At 34.1% G+C, this 9,352-nt stretch overlaps 1 long non-coding RNA gene across 1 annotated transcript; it reads left to right on the top strand.

The window, feature by feature from the left end:
* The first annotated feature begins 360 nt into the window (after positions 1–360).
* LOC149771221 (uncharacterized) lies at positions 361–1,578 on the top strand. Its single transcript, XR_016418391.1, has 3 exons — positions 361–597; positions 1,115–1,273; positions 1,470–1,578. It is a non-coding gene; the product is annotated as an uncharacterized LOC149771221 (long non-coding RNA).
* The last annotated feature ends 7,774 nt before the right edge of the window (positions 1,579–9,352 follow it).

Genomic DNA, 9,352 nt, shown 5'->3' with positions numbered 1-9,352 from the left:
ATTATAGGTCATAAAACATACTGTTCAAGACTTATTTGTGCAAATAAACAATGAATTGTTTTTCATTGATGTGTCGACTGTTCATCATTCCATTGGTTTTTTTATTTTCCTTTCTTATGTATACCATTGTCTTCTGTAAGTCAGACGCCTAAACCATCTACATTGAATGCAGACTTTACAGACACCAGCAGTGAAACAACATATCCAGGGTATAAAAAAAAAATAAAGGATTATACGGAAAAGTTTTATTTATTTTCAAATAAACTGAACAGAAACCATGTATTTCAGTCCATAAATATTTTTCATTGTTAAACCCATGTTCACTGTACCGATCTTTATAAGGAGTTTATAATAATGATCTTGATCTTTCAAAACTAATTTCATCACAAATCTCTTACAGATTTCCAGTTCAATGTACTTATGAAACTGGACACAAATATTGAGATTTTTTTGGAGCAGCTGGCCCTCATAGATCATACACAAGGCCCAGACACAAAATATAGAGAAGAAATTCTTGCAATGGCATGTGATTCAGTGGAGGAACTAGAGGGCCTTTGCCAGAGGTTGGAGGAGAATCCCAAACTCTCCAAGAAGATGGTAAATTGGGGCCTTTTTTGTATATAAAAAAAAACCTGTTATAACCTTAGTTTGCTGTTGTGAACCTCAATATACATTATGCAAGTTCTGCGGCGCCTGTATAATTATGTTTTGGGGTGGGATGAACATGTAGTGGTCAGCTGTTTTGTCTTACGGATGTAGGCCAAAACATGTTTAGAGATGAACATGAAACAGGTATTTTACTACATATACACTATTACATATTGTGTGGCTATTTTAATTCAATCCTTGAGTGAATGTCGTTTATGAAGTTAATAGATTCACGGTAGTTAATTTGGTTTATGATTGCTGTTAGTGCATTGTGTTGCATAGTTAATGTTATCAAATTTTTTTCAAGTTAGAGAAAATAAATTTGCTTGCAAAACCATTGCAAAAAATAACTATATACAAGCATATTTTGTCATATCGATCATGAAATACTACTACTACTAATAATTTCAAAATCAAAAATTATTATTATTATTATTATTATTATTATTATTATTATTATTTTCAGATATGCTACTTGAGCTCCCTTGGCAGGTTTACAATTGGAGATAATGTCTGCAGGATGATGAAAAAGCTTGGAACAAAAAGACTGGACAGAGTATAGTCCAAAGGGACGTAAAGGGAAAAAAAGCATTTCAAGAGCTTGTGATATGCCAGGTTTTGATAAGTAAGTACGGCTTGATTGAAATTGTGTTTTTCATGTGACTTGCCAGAGATTTTTAAACGAATTGATAAAGTAACTTGAGACCACATTTCAAAGTACATGTTTTAGAAATATTCCATTGATTATTGCTGGCATTTAGAAAAATGCAATGCATCCTTTGTTGTGAAACTTATTTTAAAACATTGTATTACTCTTGCAGAAGCCTGCTTGAAAACTAATGGCAAAGCAAAGACAAATGGAATGGAAGAGGCCATATCAGAGACCCTCAAATATGCACCTAACCAACGCAGAATGATACAAAACAAGGTAATCCGAATGACTCTTATTTCATCAATATTGGATTCAATTTCGTCTTTAAAAGCATAGTATTTGCAAAGCGGATGCATTTCTAAACTGACAACAAAATCAGCTTATCCTATTGCCCAGGACTATCAGAGCTAGAGTACAGCTAACCACAATATACATACATCTTGTCTGATCGGACAAGTGCCTGCATTTGGAATGTTTATTCACATGAAATATTTGGAAGAAATAAATTCATCTTTGCGCAAATTGATTGCACCATTCATTTGCCAGAAAGGAAAGTAAGTGCAAAGTTATCTTGGCTTAACGATATTAAGGGAAGCAAAAGTGCAGTGAAGAAAAGTTCATACATTTTTATTATGCTGATTAACATGACTTCTGCATATGTAAGTAGTGCTGAGATGATATGACTTTATTTAAGCATTACAATTTTGTTTTAATTTGCAGGTGCCTGAGCAGAAGAAGTAATAGATAAACTTTGCAGTGGAGTTGGAGACTGATTATGATTCATAATCTTAATTAAATCTAGAAAATAAACATTAAAGTGATATTAAAATATCTGTTGTATTGTTTCCTTCTTTCATTTTTCTCTTAAAAACAAATGTCTGAACCTTTAGTCTGTAAATTCATTTGATTCCTTATCAGCCCATCTACTTTTACCTTACACCATGCTACTTTAAAAAAAATGAATTATCCCCGTTAGGGTAGGTCTCCCCAACCCCACCCTACTTTGTCAACCTACCTGCCACATTTAAATCTAATGGAAGGCCCTGCTGTAAAGCCTGCTAGTAAAATTACCCAACAAGAGGATTTCATACATTTGCAACTCCTAGATGGATGGTAATGTTTTCATTTTTGTAATGTAGATTTGGACATTCTTGCCACCAGTATGGAATATGTGTTTCAGAAATACAAGCAGCTTTCATCAGATTTGCATATATGTTTTATATGTTGTGAGTATGTTGTAGGAAGTTTTTTTAATAACATTATAGAGCAATCCAGCAAGTTCACCAAATCACATTGCAACAACGTTATATGACGTTGCCACAATCTTATGTTATTTCAACATGTAACTCTTAGCTCTGTTACACCTCTCCACGACGATGACACTGACAGCCTGGAAGAGGACCCCTCCCACAGACTATTATGAAAGCAAGTTCATTTACAAATTTTACTAAATCTCTCTAGGTCTTCATTGCTTTCATGGCCAAATACAATGAAATGGAGGAAAATGAGGGAAGATCATATGATATGATGCAAGTGGAAATGGCATAAAAGTGTCTGTATTGTTCACCAACTACACATTGTTCTTACAAAATGTGGCTGTTGCACATTCCCATGATGATGTTACTGACAGCCATCAGTGAGGAATGCCCCAACAAGCATAATACAAATTGCTTCCATTGTAATTGTTACAATTCCATTCTGACCGCTCCGGTGTCCTAGTGGTTAGAGCGTCCGCCTCAGAAGCGGGAGGTCATGGGTTGAAACCCCGGCCAAGTCATATCAAAGACTTTCAAAAATGGTATTAACAGCTGCCTCGCTAGATGCTCAGCATTAAGAGGTTAGTGTTAGGACTGATCGGCCTGGTGTCAGGATAATGTGACTGGGTGCAACATCATACTACATGTCTGCAGCATGATGCCCCAGTGCTATACATCACTATAAACTGCCACACTGCAGACATCGTAGCAATATAACTGAAAAATTATTCAAGCTACGTTAAAAATCAAATCACACACACACAATTCCATTCTACGATCCAGAACCGACACTAATTCCGTACTACAGTTCTTGCATTTCAATCCAATTTTGCTTTTGAAATGTAGTGCCACTCAATTCATAATGAACCCATTCCATTCAAACGCTCGCAAATACTTATTATTCCTGTCTACAACTGAAAAATATCTATATAAAAAAAAAACGTGTAACTGTGTTTTATACAAGGGCATGGACATGCACAAAAGCTTGCACCTGAAGCTTGAATAAAACCCGACTTTGGATAAGACTTTACCCATGGATTACCCCAGCTTGGGGATAAATTCCGACCATGGCGATTTATTATATATCCATTGACTGCTCCAGTTTGAGGTCAAAATCCAAACACATCCCTAAAAGATAACAAGTATAACTGCTCTTTACCTTCTGTAAGTGCCACTTGAGCTTCCTGATGCTGTTGTATCTGCCATTTGACAGAATCACTATCGTGGATATATTTCTTAATTGCCTCTAGTTGTTGAGCTAGTTTAGCTGTATGGAATTCGATTGTGCAGACTCACTCATTATTAATAATACAACAGTGATTTAATTAGACATCACCTGTCAGCACACCAATGATAAGTCAGTTATTTTATAACACATCAACAAGCCTGCCCCTTGCACACCCCTTTTTATTTGGGCAACTGTGGACATGAATCTGCAAGGCTCAACTTGTCATTTTAATTTAAGATCTCAACATTTTTAAGGCCTTAATTTTAAAGACTGATCCTTAAAACCCCCAAAAGGTCAGTTCACCCCAACCCGTCTGGTGGATACAAGGCTCAGATCGACATTTTACCCGTTTGGTTACCCCTGTCCCTGCTGGTTAGAAGTACATAATAAATACAAAGTAGGACCTTGGTATGCATTTTATTTGGCCATGTTTCTCATTTCCTCACACTTGTTTTGAAATCCTTATGTTATCAACTGGGTCACCAGCCTTCGGTTAGAATGTAAGTGCAAGTATATATATATATATATATATATATATATATATATATATATATATATATATATATATATATATATATATATATATTTAGGTCAAAGGAAAGACAATTAAAATGTTTGATTTAACAATGACATATTTGCCTCAGGACTGTGATCCTGAAGTGAATATTAACTGTCCATTTATTGTATTGGCTTTTCTTTACTAGGAAATTGATAATAGAGATTTCTGCGATGGTGAAGGCAATGCAAAAATTGGTTACTATAACATACTTTTTACGCCATGTTTGAAACAATAAATCCAATGGAAAGTTTATAGTCTGAAAATCTTCATTAAATTAAATTAATATAGGTGAAAAAACTTTAATAGTTCATACATATTTTTCAGTGCTGAATAAAGATATAACATACCACTTTCTGCTGTGATTTTAATAGTTTCTGGTAGCATGTATAAATGTTCTCAAAAGATTTTTAATATGGGGGGAAAATCTGTTATGAAATAAACCGACAAGATCTTGTATGAATTCATGTTATCTTTAAATATGATATTTGTGTGAAAATATCTGTAAGAAAAAACAAGATGGTGCCACTCACACATACAATGTGGTTGCCACAGTGGCCATATTAAGAAACTTTTTATCGCTACTTCTGAATGGATAATTGTGTCAGCGTGTCAACATGTGTACAAAATACTTATGTTGATGTCTAGCAGGTCCTGAATGAAGAACTATGGTGCAGAACAGACATCCAATAAGGCCACCAATGTGGCCGTCCTGAAAATCTTGTTATCACTACTTCTCCTGAATGAATCGTCATATCAATGAAAGACTTCTTATGTCTAGTTGGACGTATATGAAAATAGTGCCACTCTAACCTCCAATATGGCTATTTTAATGGGAATCTGGAAAACCCTTTCCTTGCTACTTCTCCTAGATGGCTGGTCATTTTGACATTGTGCTTTCACTAGATGACCTATTTGATGTCTAGTTGGCCGTAAATGGAACTATGCATATGGTCTTGATGTCTAGTTGGTACTAAATGTGGTTTTTGCTCATAGACTTATAATGGCATTATAATTGTTTCCTTAATGAACCTGATGTACAAAATTAAAAGGCCTTCTCGCTTTCTACCAAGTTTGGATACAATTATCTCCACCAGCTAGGATTTCTTGATCCTCTTTTTTATACATCAACCCTTGGCATATGTAACTAGCTAAAACAGTATTTTGAAAAATTAATTGCCCTCTTGCAAATAAAATCCCAATCGCATGCTTGTACCAATGTGAGAGCTCCTTATATAAGTAGCTAAGTATTCAGTAACTGAATTTCCACATCCACATGCATCAACTCAGAATTAAAAGTTGCAAAGCCGATACAAATTGGAAAATCTTGAGACATGTGTCACTTTGCATGGTGGGTCTTATGATTTAAATGCAACAACGATTTTGAATTAGGGTTAATTTCTTTAAGCTGTATTCAATCATGGGACCCTGGGTTATAGAATGGTCTAGGCACACACATCACTCAAACTAATCAACTCTCTCTAGTCCAACCAATGTGTGTATATGAGAAAGCTTGCCAGTAGCGTTATGTGTGTTAATTTCCTCCAATAAATATGTTGGCTGTCATGTAAAGCCTATGATGTCCTGAAAAATGGTGTTAAGCTCCATACAAGCAAGCTAAACAATCAATGATGTAATGGAACAGTAGACACAATTTTACCTAAATATGCCAATAATTGATTTAGAGACTTGGTTAGTGATGACTTAAAATTGGCAATAGATTGAAAAGATAAAAGAAATGACCTTTCATGGCACTGTAATATAACAAATGAGGAAAAACAAAATTTTATTGCATTTAAACCTTTTGTTTTTTCACAGTTGCAATTTAATTTAAGTCCTAAGGCCCCTTATTTTGCTTTACCAAACATATAGCAAGTTATTACCTCAAACCCTAGCACTGATAATGCCTCACAAGTAAGCAGTCTTTTATGCAGTCTCAGGTCTGAGTATATGTCTAGCAATACTTATGTCCAGTTTGTTTATAAAATTCTTTCTCACATGGTACAGTTGTCAGAGAGACACGATACATTCAACAAGTGTGGTAATGAAGGGACAGGCATTCTTTATTTATGCACACATCCCAAAGGGACATTGCTATGTTTGAATCAACACTGAACTGAAGAATGGAGCATCAGCTGCATCAATTAAGATATTGTGGCCCACACAAAATACTGCAAGGACTGTGATCTATTTATGAGTGCAATGGGCATGAATTACTGTAGCAGACTGGAGGAAGTAATCCGAATTTATTAATAACTTGAAGCTATATATAGTAAAGTTTTCATCTATAATCTGTGGAATCGTGTTTGCACACAGTTTGCAGGATTTGTCTTTGGGTCATCGTTTTTCTTTTTCTTCATCTTTCTAGCTTATGGTATCTTGATAAGTCTTATGGTGCCGTGCAACTGCACTTGATGATTACCACAGCCAGTGACATTGTATCAAATCTTCTGGGATCAGATGATTCAATGCAAATTCCACATAACCTATCACCATCCTCATGTTTGCCATCTGACTTACTAAGCTAGTTTGCCTAAATAATAATAAAAACAATCTGGTCTGATGTATTGATAGTGTTCTGAATGACCATAATATATTCTCTGTATCTGCCCTAGAAAATCCTGAGTGGATCGCTGTTTGGTTTTAATAAACCAAAGTAATCCAATGAAAGGCACTTTGCAGACACAAGTGTCTGTTTCCTGTATGCAGTGATTAAATGATAGTATTATGTCTTTATTTTTTAAAACTGATGATACATATGATCACCTTAAATGTGCAATATTAGTTATATTAATTAACGAGCTGGCAATATTTGAATTTCAAAGATAAAGTGTATGCCATGATCACTTTAGTAGGATGATTTGTCAAGTGAGGTGATCTTTTCTGTTTGAATAAATATTGTTAACTAAACTATTTTCGCAAGTTATGCCATAAGAAGGATTCAAAGAAAGAAAATTCATTAAATGGAACATATAAAATGTAAGACTGCAACAGAGTCTAGATGAACTATTTCTTCAGAGACATAATCCAGACTCTGTGGCAGCAAACATATCAAATAGGACACAACTAAGAGACAATCACATTTTCAGCCACAATGGTTTGACAATTATCCGTGGATTGAATTCATTGACTATGAAGGTAAAGTGATTTGCAGTTACTGCAAAAAATGTTCCCAAACTGTCAGATTTTAAATTCTACCAGTGGACTTGTAAGTGTAACTGACAAATTCAGGATTTAATCAAGCATGTCTAATGATAGTTTGATACCTAATAAAGCAAAATGTAGCACAGTATATTCATGACACTTAGGCCAGCATGTACAAAATATTCCTCAAGTTACAGTTGCCAGAACTCCACTAAGAAATGTCATTTTATAATAAATAATAATGTAATGGAAAACAAAAATCAATAAAGTGATTGCACTCTTTAACATAGCCTACTACCTAACTCAATAATGAAAATGATTTGGTTCATAATATCTTTGTGTTTTATGGAATAAATGCAAACATCTGATTGAATTTTAGGCAAGAGACTGAACTTTTGGGTTAAGTTAAAATGTAGGTGGAACAAATACATTTTCTAAAACTACTTGTATCAGTGTGCATTGTGACTTTTCTTTAAGATAACTCTAAATGGTACTGGGTATATATGATTTTCTTCAAATGCACACTGTTGTCTTCCGTTTGATTTGATGACTTACAGCTATACTGTCTACACAGTAGGCCTCAGCGTCAAGAAAAAATATGTATACTTCAGTTACAGCTGAAATAAGTTTTGCATTAGCACCTGAATCAGACAAAAAAGGTTGTGTTCTGGTGTGTGAATAGAAATGGCTAAAAGTAATACAGACAAAAGCCATAAGAGTACACAAGTTACATATGAAAACCACCAATTCGCTTGCATGTGTGGCATACAAGTTCAAATATTTGCTTCTTGTTTATTTGTGTGCACACATTGTTCAACTCATAAGATATTTTAAGAGCTATTTCTCTATTGTATGCATAAGTCATTTACAAATATGATTAGTGGGCCACACCGAAGGCCATAGTATTAGTTCACTTGGCAATATGGTAACGTCAGCTGCAAAGCATAATCATCCATTAAAAGAGCATTATGATATGAACATTAGGTATTTAGAACATATAGATTTTATTTTCCAAATGGAGTCCAAGTAATTATTGCCCAATCCAGGTATAGTTTTGTACACAAGTAAAGAACAAAATAAGATAAATCTTCATTTATTTGTAATTGATGATACACTTCTTAATGAATATACACTTTTACATTTATTTTGTATCACTTGAATAAACAACATTTATTTCAGTTCATTTTAAACTTTTATTTTATATCACTTGAGTAAACAGTATCTCTTTCATTTCATTTAACACTTAGAAACAGGTTCTTCCAGTTACAATAATCAACTTTAGAAACAATAAACAAACTGGAACTTTTGACCTAATTATATTACATTTACTAGGGTTTAAACAATACATTCCTTAACATAAAAAAATTAACAGTTCCAGTTAATCAAACACAAAATCATCTTGTATACAGGGTGTGAACTGTTTATATTTACAGGATAAAGCTTATAGTTTCCAAATCCATTGAAGCTTATATGTTGCAGTTGCTGACACATACCTATTTCCAGCATGGTTTGCATACATTCCACCTTTAATCATTTTGTTACTTCCGCCCCCATTCAGTAACAAGTATAAAAAATCAGGATCATTCTAAGGCAAAGTTTGTAACTTGTTTACCACAGTAATCAGAGAGACAAAGATGCAAAACGTTATGATGCCTGTCAAAGGAAGAAAACAGTTTCTTGTTTTCCCAAATTTTGTACTAGTTAACTTGAATTCTCAGACCATCAATTGCTACAGACCCACTAATTACAATTGTTAGGGAATAATGAGAACTCACCTTCAGTTATATGTGTATATATATAATTGTAATAACCAAGAATACCGCATGTCTAGGAACATTATAGCATTCAATGGTAAAGTCAGAACTGAG

This window comes from Sinohyriopsis cumingii, unplaced genomic scaffold (genome assembly GCF_028554795.1).
Source record: "Sinohyriopsis cumingii isolate HCF-2022 unplaced genomic scaffold, ASM2855479v2 utg002023l, whole genome shotgun sequence".
Taxonomy (NCBI): Eukaryota; Metazoa; Mollusca; class Bivalvia; order Unionida; family Unionidae; genus Sinohyriopsis; species Sinohyriopsis cumingii.
This window is presented reverse-complemented; position numbering and strand designations above follow the sequence as displayed.